This window comes from Pelophylax lessonae (genome assembly GCF_965119305.1).
Source record: "Pelophylax lessonae genome assembly, chromosome: 4".
Lineage (NCBI taxonomy): Eukaryota > Metazoa > Chordata > Amphibia > Anura > Ranidae > Pelophylax > Pelophylax lessonae.
Window position 1 is genome coordinate 99966526 of NC_138771.1, and position 19358 is coordinate 99985883.

Sequence of the window (19358 nt, forward strand, 5' to 3'; positions counted from 1 at the left end):
TTGTATCAGGACTGTATCTAAAGTGCTGACTTTTGAATATTGGTTTGATTCTTCTATGATGTAACTTTCTTGTTTTTATCTTTCAATGCAGTTTTAAATTGTTATGTTAAAGACGATCTATTGCAGTTGACATTTTCTTATGTAGGTTGGAGGTATTTGAATGTTGAGGTATAGCTATGTTATTGTAAGGTTCCTTTATGGGTTGGTTGTAGTATAGTTTTGGTGAAAACAGGGCTTTTCATGTTTTGGGTTCTCTGTTTTGTTTCTTAGTTTTGGTTTCAAGGAAAAATTTGACAGAAGTGGTTCGTCATCTATTTCCATGTTTTTTTTTTCCTGAAACTTCATCTGAATTTCCATTCATAAACGTTGTTGTTCTGCAGTATGTCTACCCGCGAGAACCATAAACTATAGTATGTATATTACACATGCCTGTTTCTTAAATTATATATAGCTGTCTAAATTTAGGGTATACATAAAAGTACTATTGCAACCGTTGGTTTAACAACTGATGACTCAAAACGTGATAGGTTTTTAAAAAAAAATTGTCTGTATACAGATTGATCCCAGTTTACTTCAAGGGTTAACCCAGAGAATCATCATAGTACTTGTATATATCATGCTTTAAAAACAAGGGTGCCTTTCGTTTGATGTCGTTTTTGGGTAATAGATTTGGTGAGTATCTTGCAGCAATTGCAGTACTTTGTAGATATTTGTGTGCACACTTAATTTCTTGCCGTGTTAATGACAAATGACATGATTGTCAACTCTGTTTGAAAATTCCTCCCTTATTAAAAATCTGTTACCTTGTAAGAATTCACACATCTGGCATGTCATTCATTCACAAGACGTCGTGGAGGTTTTTTGCTAGCTGAAGTAATAAAGTAGCCGTGATATGATGTCTTCCTTGAAACACACGCGTGTGTTGTGTTTTTTTTTTTTCTTAGATACTTTAAATGGCTTGTCAGTAGTACTGTAAGCAAATGCAAAACTGTGTAAGTATCAGAACTTAAATTCTGTTATCAGTTTAGCTTCAGCAAGTGTTTTCAAGTAACTTTTTTTATTTTTTTTTTTAAATATTAAAATTTGAAGGGTATTCAGTGGGTTTTTTTTTTTTATATCACGTTATCCTAAAAATGTAATGTTTTAGGGTTATGTTGTGATGAGTGCATCAGACAGTATTAATGATTTTTATCTCCTCTGGATTTTAAAAGCATTTTCTTTCTTTGTAGCTGATGTAAAGCTGTCCCAATATTAAATAAAATAATGTTAACAAGAGTAATAGTCTTAATGCGATTTATTTTATTTTGTTTTAATAAACCCACCAATGTTTAAATAAGGTTGATAATGTTATCAGGGTTTCATTGATCATTGTGAACATTTATTTTATGGTTAATGGCTTCATTTTATATTTTTAAACAGTATGAAAAAGAATATTACCATCTGCTAGAGTATGTGTAAACGCATGAATAAAATATGATCACTGGCAATGATGTTGCACTTTAGAGAAATAGTTAAGCATAGTTTAGATTTCACCAAGGTGTGTGTGAATTACATTTTGCAGTGTAGTAATGATGTTCTTGTGGTGGTGCACATTTTATGCAGAGCTTGTGGACTTGGGGAGGTAGATGGATAGATATATAGATATATGTAGGTATGTGTGTGTAGATGGATATAGATATTCTATGTGTGTGTGTTTGTAACTTTAAAAAGATTGAATGTTTATTTTAAAGCAGAAATCCGTAGAATTTAACATTTAATAAAAGCTCTTCTCTGAGTTAAACCTACGTTGTATATGGTGGCAGTGCGTTTAGCTTCTTGCCCTTTTTTTTTTTTTTTTTTTTTTTTTGAAGGCTAACTGTAGACATTATGGCCACACAATACACATTTAAACATGTAAGTTTAGAAAGAAAGTTCTCTGTGCTGTCTGTGTCTTAAATTTGCTAAATGTAGCAGAATGTAAAAAATACTAATTTCAATAAATAAAAAAAGTGTGTTTTGTGTGGAAATATTTAAGGGAGTGTGTATTTGTTTGTCAGCAAAAGCTTGTGTTGTAAATGTGATTGGTATGATAAACCAACAGTTAGTTTTTAACTAATACAATCAGTGTCTAATTTTGCACTGGTGCAGTTGTATAAATACAAAATAAAAGAAAAAAACTGCTTGTCCTTCAGTGGGCTACTGAATTACTTATCTTTTCAAATGTTGACCTTCCCTTACACCTGTAGATAAGGTCATCTGAGATTCCTCACATTCTTTTGCCCCGTACACACGTTCCGATAATCGTACAATAAAACTCGTTTTCGGCCTGATCGCACGATAATCTGATCGTGGTACACAGCTTTCGACGTTCCTCCAACAAAATCCGAAGGGACAAAACTTCTGTCGTACAATAGCCCCGCGAACGACAATCGTTTAATCAGTACAGTATGCGTCCGCTAAAAATCGATCGACAAAGACCGCGCATGATGAGAAACACTAAAAAAGCACGGAAAAAGCATGGCTGCCATTTGTTTTTTGTTTTGCACCATCTGATACGTAGCTAAGCAACCAGGAAGCTTTTCCCGAATCGTACGACAAAATTCATACGGTTTGTACGCATTGTTGAATTCGATGTTAGTATCATGCAACAAAATGCGAACGATAAGTCTGATTTATCTGAACGTGTGTACGGGGCTTTATTGACAAGTTGGCCACCTGTGGGGAATGGTAAAATAGACACACATGTATGTGATCCAGGTGGTACTGACTGCTCTCATTGTCCAGGGGGCAATGGGAATTGTTGTCTGGAAGTCGTTGATGCTCTCAAATGATGTCTATCCTGCCTTGATATTGAGAAGTAGGCAGAAGCCTATATGTGGTTACCTGTTCTCTATATTAAAGAGTTTTCCAATGTGAGATTACGTCCCACCTGCAGTGCAGAGTTTTCAGGTAAACTTGCATATACCTATGTAGACTAGCGACTTATTGGCTATCCACATAACCTGAACATTTTGAGAAACGCTGATATAAACCAAGCCTTTCTATTGATGATTGCCTAAACAAATGCTCCCTTGCTACCTTGGTCTGTATAAACGTGTGCGCTCCTGTCTCCTGATTTCAATTATCAGCGTATATAGCTTCAGAGAGTAAGAGCCATGATTGTGTACTTGGCAGCCTTCTGAGATATTCGCCTGTGCGGTGCATGGTCACATAAGAATGCGAAGAACTGATGTGTTTTGGGAGGGCCTGTGTTGCCTGCTGATGTTGGCCATAAATATTGTGATTTAATTTGATGGTCGATAAATCAAACATATGTTGTACAGCACTTCAGTAATGTAATACAGTGTGCTATACTTTTAAAAATTATTTTTTTCTCCTTTTGAGTTATTAAACCCATTTCCAGCATTTTATGAAAGACTGCAATGTAAGAAACAGTGTATTGGACATCTGAAATACCTGATGCTAAATACCTTTTTTTTTTTTTTTTTTTTTTTTCTTCTCCATTTGCTGTATACCATGGTTACTTGACCTTCTGCTTGCTCTGCACTGTGTACGCCGGGGGTGGAGCAGGCTGCAGACATCTCTACAGGAAGTTGATTAGGTATTCCTGTGGCTACACATTGCCTATTGGGTGCTTGTTGTGGTCACGTGTGATTATTAAAAAAAAAAATTCTAGAGTTATTTAAGGATACCTAAGGCACTTTTTATAGTGTAAGCATATTAAAGAAATGCGTGTCATTTCTGATGACTGTATCCAACTCACTCACCCCACAAGCCTTTGCATGTGTCCCCTTGTGAGGCAGGTAGCAGGAGAGAAGCTGCTTCATATTAGGGAAGACTTGGAGCACACACTATGGAAGACAACGCAACAAACATTTTATGGGTGATATGATGCATAGAGCCCCTGTATTGATAGTCCTTATACTGTAGATGCTTGGAGAATATGGGACTGATTAACTAAAACTGGGTCTGCAAAATCTGGTGCAGCTATGCAGAGAAACCAATCAGCTTCCATGTTTTTTTTTTTTTTATTCAAAGCTGAATGAACAAGCTGAAGTTAGTGCCGGTTCACATATGTGCGGCTGCGGCCATCGCATATAATATCGGAGCGCACTGCTCCTTCATTACATGCGATCGGGTGTGCGGTGCAAATTCAGCCATACACTTTGTATGGATAAATTCGCACTGCACCCGCAGTAAAGTCGCACATGACCCTTTTTTTGAGCCGCATCAGGATCGGATCGCACAGTGGTTCACACTTGTGCGATCCGATCCTGTGCTAACTGTAAAGATCGCACTGCGATATGCGATCAAACTGGGGGTGTCGTTAACATTTCATTGACACCCCCAGCGTATCGCATCTGGCAGCGTGACTGCCAAGGGTGCGTTTGCGATGCGGGAACAGGCTGCGAATTCGCAGCCTTCCCGCATCGCATAAGTGTGAACCGAGCCTTAGAAGCTGATTGCCTAGCATGCAAAGCTGCACCAGTTTTTGCTCTCTCCAGTGTTAGTAAATCAACCCCTGTAAGTTAAATCTGCAGTCAGGTGCTACATTTTACCCTAAACTTAGAGCAAATGGCAGCCATGTATAGTGTACAGCAGTGCAGGTCACTTGCGTTTTGGAAGAGATGCAGCTCATGCAGCCCTTTTTCTTTACGTTAAAGGGGTTCTTATGTTACAGCATACCCTCGAACATATAATTTTTATAACATCATCATTGTAATAACAATACAAATAATACAGTGGTTATAAAAAGTCTACATGCCCCTGTAAAAAAAAAAAAAATCATACCACAATCAATCACTTAAGACTTTTTTTTTTCCACCTCTTTAATCTGTAATCTGTGTATAACAATTAAAAATATTGAAATCTTTAACCTCTTGCCGACGGCCGCAAGAGTGACGTATCGGTACGTCACTAGCCTGTGAGGCTCTGGGGAGCGAGCGCTGCGCGGTCACGGACCCCCCCCGCCGCGCGTGTGACTGGCGGACCCGATGTTGTTAACACTTCATTGACACCCCCAGCGTATCGCATATGGCAGTGTGAACTGCCAGATGTGTGTTTTGCGATGCGGGAACAGGCTGCGAATGCGCAGCCTTCCCGCATTGCACAAGTGTGAACCGGGACTTTTTTTTTTTTTTTATACATGAGTAATTTAAGACCCCGTTCACACTGGGGCGAGCCGACTTGCGGTGGCGACCTGTGAAGTCGCGGTGTGCAGCTCGCACTGCGACCTCGGAGCGGCCGGCACGGACTTCATATCGTTGCCCCAAAGAAGCTCCGGACCCTTTTTCTAAGTCGGAGCGACTTGTGTCGCTCCTATTAGAATGGGTCCACAGCTACTCTATGGCAGGTCGCCCCAGTGTGAACGGGGTCTAAAAGTGTTCATTTGGAGCGACCTTTTGTTTGCTTTGAGCATTAATTAAAAAAATAACACTAGCCAGCCAAATTTGGATTTCTGTTAATAAAAAAATATGTATTAAAAAAACAATGGTGGCATATTTATAAAGCTTTGAATGTTACATTTGCAAAAACATTCACTGTAGGTAAATCATACTGCTTTTAAATTAGTGACTCATCTGCAGTACCTGCAGTTACTTTTACATTAAGTGCCGGTTCACATTTCTGCGATGTGGGAACGCTGCGAATATACAGCGTTCCTGCATCGCATCCGCACCCCTGGCAGTTCACACTGCCATATGCGATACGCAGGGGGTGTCAATTAAAATTTAACAACATCCCCAGATCATATCGCAGTGCGATCTGAAAGTTCACACAGAATCGGCTCGCACTAGTGTGAATCACCATACGATCCCATTCTGCTGCAGACCAAAAAAAGGGTCCTGTGCGAGTTGGGTGCGATTTTGGTGCGAATTTAGCCATACAAACTGTCTGAATTTGCACCGCACAGAGATTGCATGTAATTCGGAGCGCACTGCTCCTATAATTACATTCAATCTCTGTGATCGCAGAAATGTGAACCGGCACTAACTGATTTATAAATAAGTCTGATAGTGAAGCTATACAAGCATCCTTTTCAAATTGTGATTTGCACGCAGGTCTTTGACATAAAATAGCTCTTTTATTGATAAATAATTAAAAGCTTGACCGCAATAAGAATAGCTCCTCCATGAGTGACGTTTGAGGCCAACAACTGGCTCTTTTTCAAGGCCGGAGCATAACATCCCATCCCTCAGCCACCTAATTTTATACTCTGTACACAAAATTGCCGTGCAAGGTAGGCCCTTACCCCTGTTGAGAACTAGTAAAAAAATAGGGATAGAAAAGACGGGGCTTTGCGGGCCAGTGGGAGTAGAAGGATCAAAGACAAAACTGATTGTAAAACCAAAAATACATTTTATTGATATAAAGAATAAAAAACAAGCATGGACTACCACGCATGTATAATTGCAGCAGACTAGCATACAGAAGTAAAATCAAAAACATATAATGTCACTGTTGGTATAGAAACATATACCGTAAAGGGATTAAAGCCAAAAACAAAGCCTGTATAGATGGAGGATGGGTCTCAAGCTGGATTCGGTCACGGTAGGTCCCCAGCAAGCCGACGCGTTTCGCTCATGGCTTCCTCAGGGCCTGAGAGACCATAACAGACCGATGTTTTCTTCTTGGCAGTGACTTGTATTAAGCGACAGGGCTGTAGCGATATATATGCCGTTCGGAAAATATTGCTTCCATATTCACCATACAAAATCTAAATAGACATCAAGGATATATTTTTCTTGCACTCAAACCGATATATTGGGTCCTGACTGGGTAAACGTTAAGGCTTCTGGGGATAGTTCCACTGTAGCCTCTTGGGGTAGAGTCACCACTCAGCAGGTGGATGTCCTCTTCCTTATATGTACATTCACTCCCAGATACAATAAATCTAGTATTTATATTGCAGTAATTTTATCCGGGAGCAGAACACCTTTCTCTGTGCAATTTGCAAGAGGTATACCCCCAGGGTATGGTTAGAAAATGACGGCCACGTTGACCTCTCCTCAGGCTGAAGGGTACTCCAGGCAGGAATTAAGGAAGGACTTATATAAACATATATTCCAGTTATTTGGACCCACGGTCCTGGGCTATCCAAGCCCTCTATATTATATATGCAGGAGGCGTAGCGCAAGAAATATAGAGGGCTTGGATAGCCCAGGACCGTGGGTCCAAATAACTGGAATATATGTTTATATAAGTCCTTCCTTAATTCCTGCCTGGAGTACCCTTCAGCCTGAGGAGAGGTCAACGTGGCCGTCATTTTCTAACCATACCCTGGGGGTATACCTCTTGCAAATTGCACAGAGAAAGGTGTTCTGCTCCCGGGTTAAAATTACTGCAATATAAATACTAGATTTATTGTATCTGGGAGTGAATGTACATATAAGGAAGAGGACATCCACCTGCTGAGTGGTGACTCTACCCCAAGAGGCTACAGTGGAACTATCCCCAGAAGCCTTAACGTTTACCCAGTCAGGACCCAATATATCGGTTTGAGTGCAAGAAAAATATATCCTTGATGTCTATTTAGATTTTGTATGGTGAATATGGAAGCAATATTTTTCGAACGGCATATATATCGCTACAGCCCTGTCGCTTAATACAAGTCACTGCTAAGAAGGAAACATCGGTCTATTATGGTCTCTCAGGCCCTGAGGAAGCCATGAGCGAAACGCGTCGGCTTGCTGGGGACCTACCGTGACCGAATCCAGCTTGAGACCCATCCTCCATCTATACAGGCTTTGTTTTTGGCTTTAATCCCTTTACGGGATATGTTTCTATACCAACAGTGACATTATATGTTTTTGATTTTACTTCTGTATGCTAGTCTGCTGCAATTATACATGCGTGGTAGTCCATGCTTGTTTTTTATTCTTTATATCAATAAAATGTATTTTTGGTTTTACAATCAGTTTTGTCTTTGATCCTTCTACTCCCACTGGCCCGCAAAGCCCCGTCTTTTCTATCCCTATTTTTTTACTAATTTTATACTCATTGTGGAAACTATACACCAGGGATATGCAAACTGGCCTTCCAGCTTTTGCAAAACTACAAGTCCCATCATGCCTCTGGGTGTCATGCTTGTAGGTGTCGGAGTTTTGCTATGCCTCATGGGACTTGTAGTTCTGCAACAGCTGGCGAGCCACAGTTTGCATATCCCGGCTATATACCAATCAGCATCGATAGGGCTGTAGGTCCACTAACCACTAAGACGCTGCCCCGAAACCACCGGATCTGGTGGGTAACTTTTGTAAAGCCATTTGATGACTCCTGTAATTTCCATATGTACTCAGGGTTATAAAATTAGAAAAACATTTGGGCAGGTCAGTTGGAAATTTACTAAAATTTTAAGACATTGTACAAATGTTTAGAAAATCTTTTACCTTTTATAAAAATGATTACGTTTTTAGTGTGTTAAACACAATATAGACATTTTCGATAAACTATTAAGGTGCAACCTTTAATAAATAATAATTACTAAATATATCCATCCCCAAAATTGTGCCCACTTTGCAAAACCTCAAAAACTACAATACTATGAATGGGGACACATTAAAACATTTTAGAGATCTTAACTTAGAGTGAAACCTAAATGATGACCCTAATATTCTTCTAACTGTGGTGTCTGAGGAGTTGCCTAGCGTGTTGTGCTGATGTATATCTGTGTTTATAATGTATAGGTATGTACATATGGAGGTCTTTGGACTGTCGTACAAATTTTATTTAATTGTGGTAGATCACATTAAAACCTACATTATATTGCACATTATTATATCGGACCATCTACAGCCCATTGGATGAAACATGGTAGGGGGTGGTTCTGGGGTGGGTTCATTGGCTGAATAAAGTTGTTTGCTTGTGACGACCTTTTTAGTGCATGGCTTTTCCCTTTGTATTGTACTGAGTTGTGTGGAGGAGTGACTGTTACCAAGCCAGCACCTGATTCCAGCATATGAGGAGAGTGCTTGGGAGGGTTGGAGCCGTTTTTTGACTTGATGCACCATTTACAGTAAATCGCAAACAAAGTTCCCAGCACACTTACCAGCTGGCCGGCAAACAGACCAAACTGATCCTGTCCAACCATTCACATTAAAAACAAGAGGGTTTTGTTGCACACATTTGCAAAAACATATGTGGAAGCCTTAGTGCCCACGTCAGCACTCCCCTATATACCGGAACTGCGATCCTAACTATAGTTTTGAGTGTCTCCAAGTTGGAGCATATATAGCATTGGATAAATAAAGAACAGGTTTGCCTAGAGGGAGCCTATTGTTTCTTAATGGAAGAGGGATAATACACCCAGCAATAGCACTATGGCATCTGAAGGCAACCAACATATCCCTACACCAAATCAGCAAACAAGTTATACAAAAAGATGGCAATCACCCCAATATATAACTAGCCTTTGCAGTAATGTGCACATGGGTGGGAAATGCACATCACAAACAAATGTTGGAGCAGTACTTTGACTCAATGCACCATCTACAGTAGACCAAATTTTGGCTACGCTACAACACTGCACAGGTGCATTGTGGTGTTTTGGCAAAAATGGTGCAGGGTTGTTTTTTTGTTTTGTTACTGTGATAGTATTAACATGACCCCTAAAGCTTCCTCTGCCTTTGGCCCCTGGAGTTCGGGGACACAGAATCCCTGGTCTGCATCTTACCTGCCACTGTTCTAGGATTTTGAGGTCTTAAAAACCTAGAATTACTCAGAGGTAAGTACTTTTGATTAATGCACTTTGCATCCTAAACTTTCTGAGTTGGGCTTGACCTTACAAAGGTGCTTGATGAGCCTAGCAACAAAGAGGGAGAACACTTTACACACAGATATACTTTAAAGTACTGATACCTATGTGCTTACTGCCTATAGGCTGCTTCCAGATGAACTCTGTGGTGTGTGTTGCAACCGTTTGCAGCATTAGAATTGTCACAGGGAAACTGCAGCAAACCTGGAATTGTTGTACGGATTACTCGGGTTCAGTTCTCTTCTTGTGATGCAGTGCTTTCTGGAAAATATATCCTGCAGGAATTTGTAAAACATCACTGTGTGGCTTTTGCGGTCGTCTAAAAATGTTTTATAAACCCTGTTTTTTTATTTATCTGAGACAAGGATTTAAAGTATGGAAGGGAAATTCTTAAACCTGCACAAAACTGCGTGCTTTCGCAGTGTGAATACAGCGATATGTTTTTTTTTATTATTTGTCCCCCTTTGCTGTAGATGTAAATTCAGCTAAATGTTCTGGAAAAAAACTATATAAATGTCACCTGATCCTGGTCTGTCTTAGGGATGCACCGATCCGTTATTGGGAATGGATATCTGCGCCGATGCTGCCACAATAGCTGGATTGGGGGATCGGTAAAATTAACCGATCCATGGGCCGATCCGGTTTTGCTGAGTCCAGGCTCTGCCGTCCCTTACTTTCACGGAGCCGCCGATCCGGTTTGCTGAGTCCCGGCTCAGCCATCCTTATTTGGTGTAGTAGTATGGGATGGGAGCAGCTACTTCCTGTATAGGTCCGGTGTTCCGTGAGAAAACCATACCCTCGTCACTTCCGGAGGGTATGGATTTCTCACGGTACATAAACTTGCCGCGGTTAGAAGAAAACCGCTCCTCTGCAACATGAATCATCTCCGCTCCATCCCCTCTCACTTTCCTGCTCTCGGCTAATAAATATAAAAGCGCATCACGGAGACGAGATGTGCGTCATATCGATTCCATACACCCGCCGCCGCTTTTATATTTACAAGCCGACATCAGGGAGGTGACAGGGATAGCAGAGGAGATGATTAATGTTGCTGCCGAACTGTTTTTATGTACCCGCCGCAAGTATCTGATTATACACACTTCCGTTATGATTTCCTTCCCTCCGAGCATGCGCACTTCTAATCTTCACAGCTGTTCCATACTGTTTTCGGGGCTCTGAGCATGTGCACTGCTGCGCTGCTCAGCTGTTTCACACAGGAAGTGACGAGGGTATGGTTTCTTCACGGGGTATGGTTTTTTAACGTTACACCGGCTCACAGGCAGAGTGATATCAGATGCACTCTGCCTGTGAATGGAGGAGCATACACATGAAGCAGCGGCTTTGCTCTGTACTGCAGCCGCATGCATATTGTGTATGTGTGTAGTCCCGGATCGGTTTCGGTATCAGCAGATACACAATGCCAGATATCGATATCAAGACAAGAAAAGTCGGATTGGTGCACCCCTAGTCTGTCTGCACAGGTGTGACGGCTCCCCCTGTTGAGTCAGCACTTAAGTTCTCCAATCAACAGGGAGCATGAGCTTTGCTGATTGGATAGCTAAAGATCTGAGAGAACAAGGGGCATGTCTGAGCTTTGCAGAGAGACCTCTGCTTCAGCATAAAAGACAAGCATCCCTCTCTGCAGAATTCTGGTAGGAGGCAGGCTTTTCCGCTCCAGCTGTGTATAACTTCTATTAGAGGGGGGGGGGGGGGGAAGCCTCCTAAAGTTTAGACTTACGTTTGGGGGGAATGTCTAAAAAAGGTGGTCCAGTTACTTGTTTTTAGTGCTCCCCTCTCCATTATTTTGCAAAGGCAGTGGACAGGAGAGTTCACATGTTACTATGCTTTGTGCCCGCAGAAAAAATGATCACCCCAGCAGTGCTCGGCAGGCAGCACTGCTGCAGAAATCGACCCAGTCAAGTGATTGTAGAAGTGCTGCAAATGCCCTGCAATAGCATGAAATGCATGCGGTTGTGATGCATTGGTGTGGCGGGATTAAAACGGGCAGTGAGAAAGCTTCCTGATCGCCTTCACATCGCCTGCCAAACTCCTGAAAAGCAATCCTAACTCAGATTGCTTTTGTCATTTAGCCACACATCTGAGCTTATCCTACAACTAGCTTGCTTTTGAGAAGTATAACTTTCTGACTGGAGATACGGAGTACTAAATCAAGGACACGCTGCTAGGTTTGTAGGTAATGCAGAGTACCTTTTATTACTTACATCTTTTGTGTAGGCGTGTGTTGTGTTTTTTATTGCTGGGGAAAATAGTGTAGAGTAGCAAGATGCTTGATTCATGACTTGGTAAATGAGTGCGGTAAGTGGTTTAGTGTAATGATCACACAGTTAATACACAGTCATGGAACAAGTGCAAGTTATTTATAGTAAAATCTTTCAGTGTGAAAAAATACAATTGAGTGCATGTTTTTACATCTATTTTTGGTGAGTCTGCCCTTTTTTGTAAAAAAAAAAAAATATGCATTCTGACTCATCTGAATTTTGCTTGCATTACCCTCTTTAAAAGAAAAAAAAAAAAGTTGCTAAAAAATCTTGCTGCTGCAGTGTTTATAAAGTTGATGCTATGATGACACACGTGAGAAATACTGCTTTTCAGGCATTTGAGATCCCTTTTAGCTGATAAGTGTGATTGTCTTTAACTCTAAAATGTGTGAAAGCATCAGTCACTTCTTGTGATCTTGCTACACGATTAAAATTGGTATCTTTCATTAGCTAAAACACCTGCCTGCAGGCATTAGGAATGTGTTACAAATGCCTCTTTGTTTCCCTGCAAACAGCCTGAAACATTAATTTCTTATTCTGATTGAAAAATGTGGTCAGCGTTTGAGTCAAGTGCAAATGAGGAGTTTATCGAGCAAATAACCTCCTTATGCATCTATTTTATTTAACATTTTCTGTCTGTCTTTGTTAACATTGAATCTTGTGTAAGAGATTGTGGACCAACAGTATATTTTCCCTAAGAAATACTGCTACAATGTAAAAAACTGTTCACATGCCTTGTAGTTGGTCTGCGCCCTCCATACATCATTTACTAGTATTTCAGCAGATAGGTTGTCTTCTATTATGTGATACAAGGATGAGATAATTGGTATTCTCTCTGAATAGATGCTTTGTATTGCTGTATCTATAAAACAAAGCTGTGTTTGTAAACATAACTTGTGAAAATAGAAAGGGCATACTTTCTCCTGAAGATGTTCACTGAATAGCAAGGGAGAGTAAAAGGGGGTAAAAAGAAACTTTTGTTTGCAAAATACAATAATGTAGCTTTGATTTCACTGAATAAGTGTTACTACTAAATGTGTGTAATCTATAGCATGTCTTTGTAAGACTCTGTTCACACTGGGGCGACCTGTCAGGTGACCTGGTCGCTGACAGGTCGCCGTAGGACGCTCGCCATAGAGAAGCTGTGCACCCGTTCTAATAGGAGCGACACAAGTCGCTCCGACTTAGAAAAAGGGTCCGGAGCTTCATTGGGGTGACCCGGAGCGACCTGCATAGACTTCAATGTTATGAAGTCCGTGCCGGCCGCTCCGAGGTCGCGGTGCGAGCAGCGCGCCGCGACCTATGAGGTCGCCCCGGCAAGTCGGATCACCCCAGTGTGAACGGGGCCTAAAGCTGCTTTTTAAGCCCCGGTTCACACTTGTGCGTGTGCGGGGTTCGCATGTAATGTCGGAGCGCACTGCTCCGACATTACATGCGTTCGGCTGTGCGGTGCGAGTTTAGCCATACAGTTTGTATGGCTAAATTCGCACCGCAGCCGCACCAAACACGCACAGGACCCTTTTTTCTAGCCGCATCAGGATCGGATCGCACAGCGGTTCACACTTGTGCGATCCGATCCTGTGCGAGCTGCACGATCGCACTGCGATATGCGATCAAACTGGGGGTGTCGTTAAGATTACATTGACACCCCCAGCGTATCGCATATGGCAGTGTGAACTGCCGGGGGTGCGTGTGCGATGCGGGAACAGGCTGCGAGTTCGCAGCCTTCCCGCATCGCATCAGTGTGAACCGGACCTTAATGTGCATGTGTGGGGTTTTTTATTTATTTATTTTTATTTTGAATTACCAGATCCTACGCCCTAGTATACTTTGTCTAGGGTAAGGTTTTACAGCTTCATCTAATCACTGGCTTGTGTAGAATAAAAAATCAGTGATACTTTTGTTTATAACAATTCCTTTTAATATATTAAAGTATGCATTTTACCTAGTATTCTCAACTCTGCCCTGAGCTACAGAACCAATCTTGTCTCCAAATATCACCCAACCCTTCCTCTGCTCCTCTCAAGACATCTCTCAAGGTACCTTGTCTTCTCCTCGCATGCTCATCTCAGGACTTCTCCAGAGCCTCTCCCATCCTCTGGAACTCTTCTTCAATCTGTCCGCCTATATACTACTTTGGCTGCCTTAAGGCAATCCCTGAAAACTCCTCTCTTCAAGGAAGCCCGTCGCACCTCTAACTAAACTTTAATCACTTCCATGAGCTCATCCCGCACAGTTATAACCTTTTGTACCACTTGCCCCATCCTAATAGATTGTAAGCTCTAACGAGCAGGGCCCTCTTAACCCCTTTTGTATTTTATTGTATTGTAACTGTACTAATAATATACAATCAGCGCAAAAATACTGAATGATCAATACAAATTAATTATGTTTTGCGCAGCCAAACGCTGTACAGTGATTTCACACCACCAAAATGTTAAATTGAGGCAATTGCAGTGTAGTGCAACTCCTAGATCAACCTATATTGATTTTGCTCCATTTTTTATATGCTCTGATGTATGTGAGTCCACAGAGCTAGTTTGATCCAAAGCAGGGTAATATTTTTTACATTTTTGTGGTAGGGCTGAACGATAGTCGATGTGATATCGACTATCGTTCTGTGGGCGTGGGCGATATTCATATTGCCGAAGACACGATATTTAGCACAGGGAGAAGTCGGGACTCGGGGGAGGAGGAGGACTCAGTGTTGGCAGCCGACACATCCGTTTTGCTTTCGGCTGTGATCGGAACTCCAGCTCGATGCAATCCAGCCCTCCCAGCTCTGCCTCTAGTCTCCAGCCGACCATTACTCCGCCCATTGTCTCTCCTGGCTGCATCGGGGGCACGCACGGGGGCGGGATCAGGCTGTAATGTTTTGTAAATGGATTCAATGGAGAGACAATGGGCGGAGCAGGGCGGAGTAATGGTCGGCTGGAGACTAGAGGCAGAGCTGGGAGGGCTGGATTGCATCGGGCTGGAGGGGCGGAGTTCCGATCACAGCCGAAAGCAAGGGGAAACCGATATTGACACAACTTGGATCTCGGTCCGGGGGGGGGGGGTCGGGTGTGTGTGTTCCCCAGCTACACTCCGGCACAGCACCATCACCAGGTGAGATCGGGGGAGGGATGGAGGTGATCAGCTGACACCGGGCACACCGCACACACATCGCTTCCTTCCAGCTGTGCAGTATCATGTAAGCTGAGCGCTGATTGGCTGAAGCAGCGTCTTCCTCAGTGCGGCCTGTCTCCTCCCCTGTGATATGCGTCTCCCAGTGATAGCACGTGACTGGAGAAATATTGCGATATATATCGCTGAAAACAAAATATCGCAATGTACTTTTTTGCCCAATATCGTGCAGCCCTATTTTGTGGTGTACCCTGTATATGGGCACTGTTAATTTGCTTTTGAGATCTAAAGGGTATGGAGCTCATTGACACTTCTGGCTGTTTGAGTGATTCATTGTTTGTGTGTTGTTATTGTGTAGGGGAGGAATGTAGCTATTTAGCGCCGCAGGTTGCTCCCTGCCTACTGCGGAAGTCCAATTGCGACATAAAACGCATCTAGGGAGGAGCTAAGCCTGTGACGTCACACCTGGATCGTGCCTTATACTAATTGTTGGACACTTATTTTATGGGTCTTTAAATTCTTTATATGTTCTAGGTGTTGCGCTTCACTGCATCTACTTCAATTGTAACTGTACTTTCTCCCTTTATATTGTAAAGGGCTTTGCAAACTGTTGGTGCTATATAAATCATGTATTTTAATAACATTAATACTAGTGTCAGTTTGTTTTTTCCCCTATTTTTATAAAGGCATATACAAAATATTTGGCTTTTGGAAACTTATTAGGTCTTGGGCACCCTGGGTATTTAGCCCTGGTGCATTAGGCTCCATAATTTAGGTGCAGGTGGAAGACACGGGTGCAGCATATCAAACTCTTCAGTGGCTATCAGCTGCTGCATCTGTTCAGTGCACCCAGCTGTACTAACATTCAGCGCAGTATGCACCCAATGACAAGTGCTCAGCACACAGACTTCTTGTGTTCTGGGCTTTGGCCAGCAATGGGACTGGATTTGTACACTTACCCTCCACCCATAAATGGCAGAGCCTCATGTGCAAGTGTCAAATGCCAAGTGTGCATGGGGCCCTAGGAAAGTGCTTACTTGTGTTGCAGTTTTACTCTAGACCCTGACAGAAGTTTGTATGGGAGTCTGTGAGTTCCTAAAATGACAAAGTACAGAAGTCTTGGCATGGTTTAAATGTGTGATTTTTTTTTTTTTTTTATTCTATCCAAAAAGTAAGATTTGCTATCTGTTTTTACAGCGTGTTAGTCAAGCTTGGTACTTTGACTTTGTTGGTTTTTATGCATGTCTTTTTCTTCTCTTCCTTCCTTCCTTCCTTCCTTCCTTCCTTCCTTCCTTCCTTCCTTCCTTCCTTCCTTCCTTCCTTCCTTCCTGTGATCTTTACATCATCCCCTCTTATAGATTACAGACTGTATCCTAGTGCCTGTGCTTTATAATAAAAAAAAAAAAGCGTATTTTGATTGGTTTGCACAAAAGTTATCATGTCTACAAACTAGGGGAAGGATTTATGTCTTGTGTCCGGACAGATCAGAAACCTAACTGACATTTTGACACTGGGAGGACCATTGACATTACTACAGTAATCGGTGCTAAAAAATATGCACTGTTACTGTAATATTGACACTGGCAGGGAAAGGGTTAACCCAGGGGCGATCAAAGGGTAAATGTGCGCCTAGAGGGTGTGTTCTAACTGTGAGAGGGATGGGCTTTTTGTATTAAAACAGAGACCTGTGTTCTTAAATAGGACTAACACAAGAGCCCTGTGATGATGACAGAACAACGGTCTGCCGTGTTTACAACGGCAGGCCGCCGTTCTGTCTTCCCGAGGAGTGATCGTGGCTCCGGCAGCAATCAAGGTTGCTGGCCTCCCTGCAGATCGCAAATTCCCCCCCCCTGCTCGCTCCCAAGGAGCGATGTATGGGTACGGCGATTCCCGCAGCTGAGCCAGCCGGAAAAAAAAAATGGCTCCTAACTTTTTTTTTTTTTTTTTTTTTTAGCTGTCTCCTAGATTTCAGTGCTTTTTTTGTTCGGCTTCTCAGTCCTGCTTGTCCATGTAAACACTACACGGTCTAGGCACAGGTTCACTTTAGGCCTGGATATTTTTACGCCTGCTGTTTTTGGCGTCGGGGACATTTTTTTTTTTTTCTTCAGCCAATAAACTCCCCAGCATGTTATCCTATGTGTCCATGCACACATAGGCTGTTATCAGAAGTTTTTGGTAGGAGTGTTTTCTGGCTGGAAACCCCCCAGGATTAGTGGGTTTTGAGAGGTGTTTTTAGGCTGTAAAAGCTTAAAAATTTGGCTTTTCTGCATTTATCAACAATTTTGAGCCATAGGCTTTTGTGGGAGCATAGTTTTGCTAAAAAACGCTACAGCTGAAAAACTCCTTCTACAGCTTTCTACTGTCATTTTTGATAACATCCAGTGTGCATGAGGCCTTAGGCCCCTTTCACACTTGTGCAACTTGTCCTGCGATTTGGGACTGCAAAGTCGCATGACAGGTTGTACTCCATGATTTCCAATGAGTACCGTTCATATCTGTACGACTTCAAGTTGCAAAAACTCCAAAGTAGTCCTTGCACTACTTTGGGACGATTTTAATGCATTTTGAGGTCCATAGACATAGGTATTGCTTCAAGTCCAGGCAAAATCGTGTGACTTTTAGATCGCACAAGTGTGAAAGGGGCCTAAAAGTCATGCTGACTTGTGTGCCTGAGAAACTAGAAAGTAGTTACTTTATAAAGGTGTACATATATGTTGCTGTAGTTGAGTCTCCCCTCTCCTACATGCAAGCATCGTCCAATTGAGAATAATTGATGCTTCCTTGACGTGTTTCACTGCTGAGAACTTAAAGTATTTGTAACCTTTCATTCACTGCCAGTTCCTCTTTTATGCAGCCATAATGCACTTTGGCACGTAAACTGACCATGCTATCAGGGGCTCGGCAACCATGATAAACGTGGTCAGTTTACAGGGGGGAGGGCAGAACCAGGCAGGATCACCCAGGTTTTTTTTTTTTTTTCTTAGCCTGCTCTAAGGTTTGGGTTACAACCACTTTAAGCACGGAATTTTGTAAAGTTAAGGCCCATCTCCAGCCTCACCAGACTGTTTTGCCTTACATGTGAGATTCTGTCTAGAGTCAAGTGCACTTTCCTCCCATGAGCCTCCACAAATTCTGGTACCGGCTAATTTACAGGCTGTAGAACTCCTCTGTGTGTCCTGGTTTGGTATTTTGGTGCTTAGTCATGTTTGCATTGATGTCACATAATTGTCATAGTGGGGACCTTTTTTTTTTTTTTTTTTTTTTTTACAGTTAAATCATATTCTATGTGTTTCCTTTTGTGTCACATTCCCTGTTATGGGTATATCGTAGATCAAATTCAACTAGAATGATCTTCAGAAACCTATTAAAATCTTACAAAAATGGGGTGGCAGTATACACCATGAGAGAGAGATATATATATATATATATATATATATATATATATATATATATATATATATATATATATATATATATATATATATATATATATATGTGTGTATGTATATATATATATATATATTATATAAAAAAAAGTTTCTTGTATTATATTATGTAATCTACTAAACATTAGGAAACCATAGACAAGGTGTAAACTAAAGCTGGAGTATTTGCTAGCTGGTTTAGAAAGTAAATTTTTTTTCTTCACTCCTTATCTGTGGAACACTTAATGGAAACATCACAGATAAGGCCATTTAAAGCATTACACAACTGCCAATAGACCATTTAAAAACCATAAAATACCCAAACAGTTGATGCTAAAGTAAAAATATATTTTATAGTGAATGTATATTTACATTATCACATTTGTATTAGTTTTATTGGTGCTACTGTATCCAAATAACACAGCGGGTGCGACCTGTTTTTTTTCCGTTCAGCCCACTGGATTGAATGAAAAAAAAAAAAAAAGCAGTGTGAGCCATGCTTTAGTGACTTATCTGCATTAAATTTGTCTCAGAACCTGTGTATTTGTGTTCAGTTTAAAGGGATGAGGTGGCATCCCTACGGCTGGAATGCCGCAACACCAGAGCATATGGGTTTTTTCACCTTGGCATCTGGCAGATGCCGGATTGTACATTTTAGCTGTGCAACTCCTTTCTATCGGTTATATTTAATGTATAACTTGTGTTTATCACTTTATCTTTGCAATGTATATTGAGCCAAAATGTGCATTAACACCTGTGAATGCACTCTGCTGGTGGTTACAAGAATCTCACTAGGGG

At 41.6% G+C, this 19358-nt stretch overlaps 1 protein-coding gene across 4 annotated transcripts in view; it reads left to right on the top strand.

Annotated features, from left to right (window-relative positions):
• The window catches only part of TCF12 (transcription factor 12), a 289221-nt gene that overhangs the window by 4550 nt on the left and 265313 nt on the right, over positions 1 to 19358 (top strand). The gene's annotated exons all lie outside the window — the stretch shown is intronic.